This window comes from Platalea leucorodia (assembly GCF_965183815.1).
Source record: "Platalea leucorodia genome assembly, chromosome: 1".
NCBI lineage: Eukaryota > Metazoa > Chordata > Aves > Pelecaniformes > Threskiornithidae > Platalea > Platalea leucorodia.
In genome coordinates, this window is record NC_138823.1 from 22485209 (window position 1) to 22499679 (window position 14471).

At 38.1% G+C, this 14471-nt stretch overlaps 1 protein-coding gene across 29 annotated transcripts in view; it reads right to left on the minus strand.

Moving 5' to 3' along the window:
• Nucleotides 1-14471, minus strand: part of RIMS2 (regulating synaptic membrane exocytosis 2) — a gene marked incomplete at both ends in the record, with an annotated part of 502005 nt that overhangs the window by 294301 nt on the left and 193233 nt on the right. The window lies entirely within an intron of this gene.

The window sequence follows — 14471 nt, forward strand, 5'->3', positions numbered from 1 at the left end:
CTCTGCTTTGACTGGCACTGTAGCTGCCGTATTCTATGTATACTTTTGCCATAGCTCTTCCTTAAAGCACTGGCTTAAGGCAATGTCGACTGGAATTTTTTTACACTACTCGAAGAAATATGAGAAAAAGAAGTCAAACTTCTAAAGTGATTAGGAATAACACACATTTCTGCAAGACAGCAAACTTAACATGGAAAACATGTTCATAACCAAGAGATCCAACATTTTGCCAGACATTCTGAAAACTCCTTGTCAAGAATCATCAAAGATACAGGCTCACAGGCAAAGGCTGGTCCAGGAAAATACTTGAGTTCTTTGCAAGGCTGACAAAGACTGGCAATTATGTAATTCATCTTAATTTAACTTAATAAGAAATTCTGTTGTCTCTCTTTCTCAACAAGTTGCCTGAAGAGAACACTTACTGAATCAAAAGCCATTTTCAGGTCAGGTCAGCCTAACACTGGTAGGACCATGTTGTCTCACTGCCTGCAAACAGTACTTTTTTAGTTCAAAAGTTCTGGATTTAAAAAAGAGTCTTTCACTTATACAGGAACCTGGACTTGGCGTTTTAGTTCCAGATTGTCAGGGATAATGGATCTATTCATCGCATAAAATAAAGTGATTAAAGATTATAATAGAAACAGTGACATGATTGGCATTTTATGCAAATTATGTATAATCAGAGAGACTAACACAAGAGCCTATAAATGCTGCAAGAACCTGAACTGGGGACTTGATCAGGATTACTCTTCTATTACCTTAAAAATACAGGGGAGCTGCAAGCAAACACAGAGGTATGCATTTCAATGAAATGGACAAAAATGCTTTCATTAATTATTTTATTTGGAAGTTGTGTCTTGCAATCACCGTCTAGCACTAGTTGATACGATGGGCAAAGAAGCTCATGAAGGAATGAAGAATGCGATAAATGCTAAATCTAATGAAGTTGTACTCAAAAAGATAATCAAATTTCACTCAATAACAATATGATGAAAAGATAAAGCTGTAAATCAATATTACAGCTTTACAAACACTGCCTATAGAAATCAAACCAAAAAAAAAAAACAAAACACAATGTTAGGAAAGACAGACACAAAATAAAATGCAATCCAGGTCTGAGTTTCTGTCATTAGTTTATATTCCCTGTAATAGCAATGCTTGTGGGAAACAAGAAGGGAGTGTTGTACATTGCTCCTGTACACTGTACAGGAGCTGGGACTTGCTGGGTATAAGTATGGGCTGAGTACCCATGCAGGAACAAACTGTGATACTCTAGTTTATTTAGTTGCCTGCACACATGACCAGAAATATTTCTGCTTTCAAGACGTTTCTTATCATTCCCACTCCCAAATTTTCAAAATATTGTTTTGAAACATTCTAAATATCTTAGAGTGGATATTGCAACAAAGAGTCTTCTAGTCCAGAACAGGACAGCACCTCTTGCCTACAGCATTTGGTACCTCCTTGTCTATGAACTCAAAGGAAAGAAGAGGGTTAGCTGAGAAACACGTCCTAATCAGCCTTAGACTAACAACACGGCAATAATAATTTATTCCTCACCTTTAAAAAAGAAAAAAACACACACTTTTGCACTCCAAAAATCTGTGGATGGCCAAGATTACGAATTCAAGATCATAAAGGCCTTATCATATATACTTACAAACTCTTTAATTTTCAGTAAATCTCCTTGAAAGAGTTTAACAAATAGGAGTATACAAACTCAATCCCCATGTTTCATTGCTTATGGCAAGCTTGAAGGTGCCTGAAAATGTCTCTGGGATGATTATCTCATTAAAAAGAAACGAATGACTGCATGAGTAAGGTTAGGACCAGCACATCTGTGCTAGGTGTCCCTATAAAAATATTCATATCAACAGCCTTTGGAAGTGAAGAATCTCAAGTGATTTTGATGGGGACATGTGAGAAGCAGTTTTATCACCTGATTCAATGACCAAGCTCAAGCCCCAGCATAACAAGATTTTTTTTAATATATATTACTTCCAAAGATCAAGAAAAAATCAGTCCTCTGGACTTCTTTCTTAAGCTAGCTGACTATTAAAGGGAGCTTCAACACAGACATGATTTCCCTTCACGATTCCCTCAGTTGTCAAGCTAACTGCTGTCTAACAATTATACTAGTGTTTCATGTAGTACAGCAAAACATAAATACACCAAATATTCTAATACGTGGATTCATTTGTTCTGGTGCCCAAAAACCAAACATAGGTTTGTTCCAGTAACACAACCTGCACACCAGTTTTATTGCAAAAACTGTTTTCTGCTTATGGTTTTTTTTTAAACTTGCCAGGTCTTTACATGTTCCATAGTTGACTGGCATATTGAGGCCAATACAAGATGGCAAAAGAGCAAATAAAAAGAAATACAACTTATATAGATATGCATTTCATTTTTTTAGCTACTCTTCCTGAATCCACACATATTCATGTTCTTTGCCATCAAGTATCTTGTGACCATGGCAAAATCACAACCTTATCAACACCAGGGATCCAGGACCTATATATTCCTATACCACCTTTTAACAAGGGGCATTTAGCTTTCAGGCACGGTGCCATGATTATGTCCAACTGCAAATCAGATCTCTTCCATCAGAGAATCTCTTTGCATCAGGCCTCCCAATAAAACGTATTTTTAAAACATTTATCTTCGGAGCCTTTTCTTGAGAGATCATACTATCTTTTCAGGTCATGTTTAAGATACCCCATTCTGAGGATAGGCAACAAAAAAGCAGACTTTGGGTTGAACTGTATCTATCTCTTCATATGAATTGGAGTTATGGAGGCTTTCCTCAAATAATGATTCAAGATCAGCATGGGAGATAAAATTGAAACACGTTGATATCACAAATGGATACAAAGCAAATAGCAAGATTAATAAAGGCAATTTAAATTAGAGGACTCACAGAATTCTTGGTTTGAGGTGACCCACACATTTTTCTTACAGTAAGTAGTACACTAAGGAATAGTGGTACAATTACTCTACAATTATTAACAATTACTTTTACAGCTGAAATGATTTAACATGCTATCATCTTCACCATTCTTACACAATATTGTGTTGCAGGTTGCAGAGTGGAAGACACCTAGACTTGAACACAAGTCCAGGATGAAATCACAACTATGAGAACACTTAAGCAGCAGTTTGGTATGCAAAGCCTCCAACATTGCAGCCGTATGAGGAAGTTTCAATGCTGATTGTCCATGTTCTCTTGTATGGAAGACACAACTCTCGTAACACCGATGCACACTTACTCTGATTAGAAATAACATTTAAGTCTTCTGAATTTACTTTAGTAACAAATGGATAAAAAAGAAATAGGTCCATGGCAAAGATGAAACCTTTATTTGGAATTCAGATAGATAATGCAAAGGAGGAGGGGGATATATGACTCAAACTTCCCAAAAATTTCAGGCAAGTAGTTATGCAATGGGTGGCCTACTGCACATCCAGAATGCGACCACCTTCAGATTATTCCTCTATGCCTTCAGTATAAGAAGAAATGGAGAGACAGAAGAAAGATGGAAGTATATACCTGCATAACTTCAAAGAAAAGGCTGCGGGAAAAGAAATAGAGAAGCAAGAGAGCATGTGCAGCATAACCTGCACCTACTGTAAATGAGGTTCCCTTCATTACATCAGGAGACCTATTTACTGGTTCTGATACCCCCAAATTTACTCCAGCTAGGAGTCTGAGATTCTCAAAAGTGCCTAACATCTGAGTCCATATTTCACGGCTTTTCCCAAAACCATTACTTTAAGACAGATCATCTTCACCAGAAAAGCTATTTTCCTCTTATTATTTATATCTCAGTAGAAATGCTGCTGTTGGGGATTTAAAACCTATTTGTAACTTTTTCCATAACACTCAGACAAATAGCAGTCTGAACCTCAGAAATCTATATGAAAGAATGTTTAAAATAAATGTTTCTTAAAATAATAAGCCCTGGCTATAGTACGATTAATTTTTTTCAGAGTAAACTGTAATATGGCAAAACACTAGTAAGTCTGAACATTCTTTTGGAATATTCAGTATAGAAAATTTAACAAAAAAATTGAATGGTTAGAACAAAAATTTTTCTTATATTCCAACTACTGTTTTAACAAAATGTTTATCTTTTTTTTAAAAATACTTCATTAGGCTAAAGAGTAAAGACTATTCTAGTATCACTAGCAATTTTCTGTAGTGTGACTACAGAACATGTATTGCCTCATCTTTGAAGAATTTGTCACCTATTCCTTGAGAGGTGACATTCCTGTCACATGTTTTGTGGTTGTATTAATAACACAAATCAAGTCCACATACTCAGTCATATGCAGAGAATTCAAGAGATTTCAACAAGATTTAAGCTGGGATTTTTCAAAAGGAGAACTGACAACAGGAAATCATTACTCTGTGTATCACTGGATTTTTTTGGTTGTAGTTGTCTTTATTAAAATTTTTCATTTTCTCCTTGCTGTTGCTATAATAAAAAGAAGACAAAAAATTAAAAGTATTGGGCCAAATGCAAAATGATGCATTTATAACAAAGCTTAATCTGATATTTATTATCTGTGACCATCTCCTACCAAGATCACTATTAACAATAATGTGGCATCCTCTAAAGAAATCCAGACCCCTAAATCTGGAAAAAAAAAGTCCATTAAAAAAAAAAAAAAAAAAGATATATCATTGCTAAATCTCACACTAAGCTATATTTTCTGATGAAAACCAGAATGTCTATATATGGATAACTTCAGCCTTTATTTTATGTGGCTAAAACTAAGTATTGGTGGGGACCCTGATTTTTAGAAGGACAAAGATGTCCAAACAGGCATAACTTCAATTGCAATTCCAGGCATGACCAACAGATATTGCCAGTTTTTAAAATACATGCAGAGACCTGCCAGTGAGATGAAAGCTGGCTGAGACAATGGGCAATTATGCCATAAGCTTAAAGTTTCAAATCTTTTAACGAGTAGAGTGTTGACAGTGCCGTGAGACAGTTTCACGGTAAGCCATTTTTCAGTGCTTAAACAGCTAACATCAAAACCTTCAATGAAGTGCATTTTTATGAACTCTCTGGCCCACTCTACATAGATCAAGATTTATACCTCTACATAAATTGAAATATTGCTATTTTACCACATTCTGTTCAGTAAAACAGATATTTCTGTTACTTTTTCAATAATGAACATAAAAGCAAACATGGCAAGTAAATGTCTTTAGAATTAAAATATCTTTTCCTAAATCCCAGATTACATTACTTCTGAAATAGAAAACAATTTACAAGTACTTGTAAAATACTTTTGAAATAAATGAAGGTAAGTTTAAATATGGTATGCTCTTGTAGTTAAAAAGTGCAACTGCTTTTCTTGTCGGGATCTAATGGGCACATTGTGCAAGGCATAACATGACTGCTGGATCAAAAACCCAAGAGGGAGAGAAGAAGAGATGCTCCCTTATCTCCTTTGGAATATTGCACTTACATTTGTCACATTTCCAAAGACATTTATATGGAAATTTCTCAGTTATCAAAATGCAGTATGCCCCTGACATATGATCCTCAGGCTTAGAAAGCCTTGGAAATTTTTACTTCTGTTTTCTCTCTTGAAAATCATACTTCAGTGAATTCATTAATTTGAGGTCTCTACACATCATGGCTTTTTAAATCCATAGCGTCCCTTACTTCCAAGCCAATGAGGCTGGACAAACTTTTATTATCAGCTTAGAATAGAAAATATACCAAAATGCAAACAAATTATGTTATTCTAGTATTCAGAAAAAAATATTTTTAAAATAATGAAAATATTATAATTATTTTATTAAAATTTCCAGACTTCTGGCATAGACTATTTAACTCATTGTAACTGTCTTTCTACAAAATTAATTATATCATGAAATAATTATCTATAGTAGCTGTTTTAATATCACAGTGGTTCTATATTCTACTAATGCATATGTTTTTTGAAAAGTTAAAGGTTTTTTTTGCAGTGAAAGGGACAGTTTTTAAAAATAACCATAGTATTTAGTTGATATTCTCTAAAGCTCCATACTTTCCATGCCATTATCAGAACTAGAGAGTACATGCTAGGGCTGCATTGTACTTTCCGGTTGAAAGAACAGCAAAAGGAGAGAACTGCACATTTACTCTGATATTCACTAGAAAAAACCTTCAATCCCTGCAAAACAAAAAACATACATGTTCACTCTGAGGGACACAATAAAAATGTGAATACAAGATCCTTTCAGCAAATAATGACTCATGCATTTAGTCTTTGTTCATTTTCTCTTATGGCTCATGTGAAATGCTACAAAATACTGGGTCACTGAATATACAAAATGTATCTGCACACTTGGTATCACAAAGACATGCTCCTTTACAGACTCTTTTAATAAAAGGATGCAGCTAACCAATTCAAAATATGCAATGCAGTCTACTGAATAAACCATAAATCGATATGCCTCAGTCTATATTTGTGACTGTGCTTAAGAAATGTAATTAACTGGCCAAGAAACAACAGAAGAATCTAATCAGAGCTGGATTTCTCAGAGAATTCAGTGCCCTATACAAACAAAAAAATTCTGTTTTCAGCAGAATTCTCAGAAAAAGCCAGTGAAAATAAAATCATCAGAGGAAAATATACAGTAATACATAAGCAGTCTGCTTTTTAGTTATTTTCCAAGGTGCAGACACCAAAAGAGAAGAAATATCTACAGTAATTAAGGTACTGGATCAGTTAGTCAGGAGCATGATATTTCAAGAATATTTCGGATGACCACAGATTTTAAAAACTTAAAATGAGACCAAGATCTTTTGAAAACTGTTATCTTTACACTTCCATGAATCACCAGATATTATGCAATAGCTCTGGATGTGTCAAAATGTACTTAGTTCTTCCACCCATGTATGTAATAACAAATATTTAATTTATCTACTTATTGTTTAGCCACTGCAGATCAGGGAGATACATAAAAATTTCAAAGGAAGAGGCAGACAGACTTTTTGGTAGTTTATTCTTAAGAGTAAAGCGTAACAAAAAAGATTCAAAATTTGTTTTTACAGCTAGCTTTTGCAGTCATCAATTTTGCACATAATCCCTTTTACTCTCTCACACATGGATACTTATCAGTTTGTCTGTTTGTAGGAATAATCATGAGAAGAAAATAAAAAGGAGACAATAATTACTTACCTTATGGTAACTGGAGTTCTTTGAGATGTATCGTTTTGATGCACAGACACCTCAGGCACTGAACATGTAATCTTAAGGCCATCGATATTTGTTGGGGCTGTACCTGACTGCTCCCACCCTACTCCCTACAACGCATGAAAAGGGCGATGTGAGGACCTGCAGCTCCCTTGCCACTGCAGAATCCAGGTGGGAGACTCCTCTGTGGTGAGGGCGGAGGAAGTACCATGCCTCCACATGCACAGGACGCCTCAAGGAACCACAGGTATTGACATCCGCTTTCTTTTTCAAATGACTGGTCATCAGCAACTCATTTTTGCTGACTCACAAACAGTAACCTGATATGCAGAATCTAGATGCTCCAAGTCTATCTAAAAATGACTCATACGATTCTGCCAAAATGAGCAGCATACCTATAAGCCTTTATAAAGAAATAGTATCCTTTAAGTGTTCATATTAAACCCCAGAGAGCAGCTTTTTAAGAAAACCTGCAATCCAGTCCTGAAAGTGAGGACTCAAGTTCCAGCATGTTAATCTTCATTTAAAATAATTCCCTGAAATATTAAAAAACAATCCCTCCTGCCCCCAAAATATCAAATCACCCAACATTTCACAGTATTTTATTCTAGGCAGAGTGCCTTCCCAGAAAGGAAAAATAAAGAAGAAAGAGGAAAAATGTTAATTCTGCTTCTGTAAGCTTGTTTAAAATTAATTACAGGGAGACTTCATAGAACATCTTTTAACATAAGGTTTAATAAATGTGATGAAAAGGACAGTCATAAATAAAACCTTTTTTCTTCTCAAATTCCCTATAAAACTAGACTTGACCATGAAACCGATTCTGTCAAAGGGACATTAAATTTCAGTCTTGTTAACAAAGAAAAGAATTCTTTTCTATAACATTTTGCTCATCATGTCTTATATTGCATTAATCCAGTTATCCCTATCTGTTTAAAATAATTTATATTTTACTGCCAAACAACATTGGAAAATTTAAACACTTAATTCAAAATATGTTAAGAATGCATACACAGGGATTATACTTTTGTTCTACTTTAATGCATAGATGAGGTACCCATATAATTATATTTTAGTAAATCATGTTTACCTAAGTAGAAGTGAATAAATACTATGCCTAAAATTATCAAGACTAAATAAAGATAAAATTCATATCAAGATAAAATTCATAACTACATACATTTTTGCTCTGTTCAGTAGCAATAAAATCTGATCTGTAATGTAATAAGAGTATGTGTGTGTGCTTGTGTGTGTGTATGAAATCTCCTACCTGAAACTCAGCATATCTAAAAAAAAAAAAAGCAGAACTAGACAGCTAAAAACACATGTACCAGAAACCATATCATTCTGTACCTTAAAATAAAAATCAAATATAGTATATTTTACTCTAGAATTAACGTATTTTACTCCATCAGACATGCTACATTGTGATACTGCTCTTAAAGATGCAATGAAAATAGATTGAGGTTAACTATATACAATACAGGACAAGAAACTTAACTTTCAACTTATACCTTAATGGGTGCACACTGACTTACAAGTGCTTACAGAGCATTAGATTTTGTCTATGTACTTACATGGGGATATTCAACACTCTCACTTAGCTCAGAGAATCTGCTCTCCCCAGGCTCCCTCTACAGTCCATGGAGAGAGGCAGACAACTCTAATGGGCAATTCAGAGCAGAAAACTAAGTTTAGGTGCTCTGAATCATCCCCTAGAAAACCTCTCTCTCTCCACTGACTATGAAGGGAGCCAAGGGAGATGAGCTACAAGCTAAAGTTAGCTTTTATGAATCTCTTATATGGTATCACATTGTGTAAAGTGTGAATAAACTATCACAGTCCTCATGGCTAAGAACTGTCATCTACACCTCTTCCATAGAATCATAGAATCATTTAGGTTGGAAAAAACCTTTAAGATCATTGAGTCCAACCATTAACCTAGCACTGCCAAGTCCACCACTAAACCATGTCCTCAAGCACCACATCTACCTGTCTTTTAAATACCTCCAGGGATGGAGACTCAACCACTTCCCTGGGCAGCCTGTTCCAGTGCACCTGACAACCGTTTCGGGGAAGAAATTTTTCCTAATATCCAATCTAAACCTGCCCTGGTGCAACTGGAGGCCATTTCCTCTTGTCCTGTCACTTGTTACTAGGGAGAAGAGACCGACCCCCACCTCACTACAGCCTCCTTTCAGGCAGTTGTAGAGAGCAATAAGGTCGCCCCTCAGCCTCCTCTTCTCCGGACTAAACAACCCCAGCTCCCTCAGCCGCTCCTCATAAGACTCGGGCTCCAGACCCTTCACCAGCTTCGTTGCTCTTCTTTGGATAAACTCCAGCACCTCAATGTCTATGTTGCAGTGAGGGGCCCAAAACTGAACACAGTACTCGAGGTGCGGCCTCACCAGTGCCGAGTACAGGGGCACGATCACCTCCCTGGTCCTGCTGGCCACACTATTCTTGATACACGCCAGGATGCCATTCGCCTTCTTGGCCACCTACGCACACTGCCAGCTCATACTCAGCCGGCTGTGAACCAACACCCCCAGGTCCTTTTCCACCAGACAGCTCTCCAGCCACTCTTCCCCAAGCCTGTAGCATTGCATGGGGTTGTTGTGACCACAGTGCAAGACCCAGCACTGAGCCTTGTTGAATCTCATACAGTTGGCCTCGGCCCGTTGATCCAGGCTGTCCAGGTCCCTCTGCAGGGCCTTCCTACCCTCTAGCAGGTCAACACTCCTGCCCAGTTTGGTGTCATCTGCAAACTTACTGAGGGTGCACTCGGTCCCCTCGTCCAGATCATTGATAAAGACATTGAACAGAACTGGCCCCAGTACTGAGCCCTGGGGAACACCACTTGTGATCGGCTGCCAACTGGATTTAGCTTCATTCACCACAACTCTTTGCGTCCGGCCATCCAGCCAGTTTTTTACCCAGCCAAGAGTATGTCCGTCCAAGCCATGAGCAGCCAGTTTCTCCAGGAGAACGCTGTGGGAAATGGTGTCAAAAGCTTTACAAAAGTCCAGGTAGACAACATCCACAGCCTTTTCCTCATCCACTAACCGAGTCACCTTGTCATAGAAGGAGATCAGGTTAGTCAAGCAGGACCATGCTGACTGGGCCTGATCCCCTGGTTGTCTCGTATGCGCTGCGTGATGGCACTCAAGATGATCTGCTCCATAACCTTCCCTGGCACCGAGGTCAGGCTGACAGGCCTGTAGTTCCCTGGATCCTCCTTCCGGCCCTTCTTGTAGGTGGGCATCACAGTTGCCAACCTCCAGTCAACTGGGACCTCCCCAGTTAGCCAGGACTGCTGGTAAATGATTGAGAGTGGCTTGGTGAGCACTTCTGCCAGCTCCCTCAGTACCCTTGGGTGGATCCCATCTGGCCCCATAGACTTGTGTGTGTCTAAGTGGTGTAGCAGGTCACTGACCATTTCCCCTTGGATTATGCGGGCTTTATTCTGCTCCCTGTCCCTGTCTTCCAGCTCAGGGGCCTGGGTACGCGGAGAACAACTGGTCTTACTATTAAAGACTGAGGCAAAGAAGGCATTAAGTACCTCATGGACAACGCTTTGTGAAAAATCTGAAGAATCATTCATTTATATATAGAAGTTTCCAAAAATACTAAATGAAATTGAAACTTTTGCCTTTCTGATACTGAACATTATATGTTAAGATGTTCAAACTAGCAATCATCATTGTCATCATTAAGACTCAATTGTAAATCTGGAAGACAAGCAGCCTAAAGACATTATCAGTGTGGTTTTCAATAGAATATCTGCCTTTCTTTTTATTTAAAACAAAACTTTTTTAATTTTAAATTTTCTTTAACGCAAATGGAACAAAAAACCTCTGACCTAAGGGACTGGGTGATCTCACCTAGTTTGAGAAAACAGCAGTTTAGGCACCCCAGAGCAAGCTCCCTAAGTCACCAGTCACTCCCTTAGAGTCACTAGAAAGAAATGGCACTTACATAGTCTAAGAAATTTTAGATGTCTATCATGGGAGGAGATGAATTGTTCCCTAAAAGTGCTTATTTCTCTCCATTTACTGTAAAGGAAGACTAGACAACTAAGATACAGATTTCTGCACTGTAGACTTTCAAAGCCAAATGAGATGAATACAAAATGAAGAATACCAAAAGCACTATCCCCACCAAAATAAAGCTACAAAGGCAAACCAATTATGTAGAGAAACAGGAAATATAGGAATAGGAAAGCAGGAAAGCCCTGCTCTAAGCTGTGAAATAAGTGACAGAAAAACAAGGGGGTTTAGGATCAGAATATGAGAAAAAAACCTGTCACTAACTTTAGGACCATTATGATATAGCTGGGGTATCTGTGATGCAGTTGCTGCATCATGAATTGAGACCAACAGCATATTAACCTGAAACTAAACAGGTAATACTACATGTAGTCTTACCTGATTTGGATGATGTTTAAGAGTCTGTCTATTGCTAATACTCTGCCTATGCTTATATAACTTGTCATGACATGAGAAGTCCAAATACGTTGAAACAATATCAAAATAATCTGTTTACTAGGACCCCTCTGCATCTTGGTCTCCTTTTGATGGTGTTTTCACTGAGTAAGAAGAAAGTCGCAGGCTGCTTATTTACTACCAGGACAGACAGTATTGCCTAGAACAATAGAATGGTTTGGGTTAGAAGGGACCTTTAAAGATCATCTAGTCCAACTCCGCTGCCATGGGCAGGGACATCTTTCACTAGATCAGGTTGCTCAAAGCCCTGTCCAGCCTGATTTTGAACACTTCCAGGGATGGGGCCGCCACAATTTCTCTGGGCAACCTGGTCCTGTGTCTCACCACTCTCATCGTAAAATATTTTTTCCTTATGTCCAAACTATATCTACCCTCTTGCAGTTTAAAACCATCGCCACTTGTCCTGTCAGTACATGCCCTAGCAAAAAGTCTTTCTCCATCTTCTTATAACCCCCTTTATATACTGCAATAAGGTTTCCCTTGAGCCTTGTCTTCTCCAGGCTGAATCCAAAGTCTCTCAGCCTTTCCTTACAGGAGAGGTGTTCCAGCCCTCCGATCATTTTTGCGGCCCTCTTCTGGACCTGCTCCAACAGGTCCATGTCTGTCTTGTACTGGGGACACCTGAACTGGATGTAGTACTCCAGGTGGGGTCTTACCAAAGCAGAGTAGAGGGCGAGAATCACCTCCCTCAACCTGCTGGCCACGCTTCTTTTGATGCAGCCCAGGACACGATTTGAATCCTTATGGTACTCTGCAAAAACTGAATAATCAATTCCCATCCTATATGATGAGGAAAATATGGCACGCTAAACAGTCTCACAGATTTTCTTATTTTAACGAAGTCCCACTAAAAGGTTGGGGCAGCTGTTCTGATAGCTGAAAAGACTTGGTGCAACAGCAGAGCAAAGAATCAGGATATAGGATTATTTTACCAAAAAAGTTAATCACAAAACTTTTCAAAATCAGTGTGTTTCATTTTCTGAATTACACTCTCAGTATTGGATATGTAATAACTCAGGAAATTTGTCATTTCAAAACATCAACAGTCCTCAGGTTAACAAAGAAAAACTAGTCTGAGCATACTGACAACATAAAAATGCTATGTGGTTCATCTTTACATGTATCTTTAACACTTAACATTAACATTTCTCTTAAATCTTTCAAGATTAATTTAATTAGAGTCTCAGAAAAACATTAAATCTCTTGTAGAACAAAAACTAGAGTTCAGAAAATACAGTGTATCACTATTATCCTAGTGTTACATCTTTGTACACTGTAAAGCCTAGAATTGACATGTACCTTGCTTCCTCAGATGCAAAGGATTCCTGCGCCACATTGATATCTATTCCATTTTTCTGCAAGAAAGACTTAAAGTATCTGTTTGACATCTATATTTCTTTCCTCCATCTCTTCTTGCTGCCTAACTCGCATGCTGTCTATCACTATTACATATCTGATAAAAAGGAAGAGACCATCTGGCATGAATGTTCTTTTCTCTCTCTCTCTCAGTAACTGACAGTCAGGATGACGGCATTGCCCTCCAAATGTCCAATGTGAACTTTCAGACAAAAAGAGAATTGACTCAGACTTTGCCAGGTTTAGCAGGATCTGAAAGCAATGCCTTTTTCCTTGATAATGCCTCAGTTGGCTTTGGCTTATTTTCCAAAACAGTCTCAAAGAATTTTTTCAAAAGAATTCAGAGAGATTTGACTTTATTTTAATAAGTGACTTCATAGAATAATTTAAATGACAGAAAACACTGAAGGACTAATAAAAAAGATATTATAGGATAGATGTATCTTGAGTCAATGTTTTTAAACTTAAAATATATCTTTTTAGTCCATATTAACAAGACTGCATGACTTCTGAGCAGGCAAATATTCTGTTACATCTTTTTATCAAACATTCATAAAATTTTAGTGGAAAACGGCCCTAAGCCTAAAGATATTTTGTGAACTGAAAAGAAACTGATTATTGTTAGGTGGTTCTGGAGGATTCTGATTTTTAAATTGATATTTAATAAAATTATTTGCATTATTCACTCAATTTTTCAGCTTCTAACCTTGAATTATGAACATCTCAAGGCTCTGTCTACAAATATGAGAATGATTCAATTTAATTTAGTCAAAATTAGTGTTCTAGATGGTACATTACAGAGCTTGAAATGACATACAAAGTGAATCACAGAATCATAGAATGGTTTGGGTTGGAAGGGACCTTAAGGTCATCTAGTTCCAACCCCCCTGCCACAGGCAGGGATACCTTCCACTAGACCAGGTTGCTCAAAGCCCCCTCCAACCTGGCCTTGAACACTTCCAGGGAGGGGGCACCCACAACTTCTCTCGGCAACCGGGTCCAGTGTCTCACCACCCTCACAGTAAAGAATTTCTTCCTAATACCTAATCTAAATCTACCCTCTTTCGGTTTAAAACCATTACACTTCGTCCTATCACTGCACTCCCTGATAAGAGTTCCCCCCCTTCTTTCCTGTAGGCCCCCTTTAAGTACTGGAAGGCCGCAATAACGTCTCCCCAGAGCCTTCACTTCTCCAGGCTAAACAACCCTAACTCTTTCAGCCTGTCCTCACAGGGGAGGTGCTCCATCCCACTGATCATCTTTCTGGCCCTCCTCTGGACCTGCTTGAGCAGGTCCATGTCTGTCTTATGCTGGGGCCCCCAGAGCTGGACACAGTACTCCAGGTGGGGTGTCACCAGAGTGGAGTAGAGGGGCAGAATCACCTCCCCTGACCTGCTGGCCACGCTT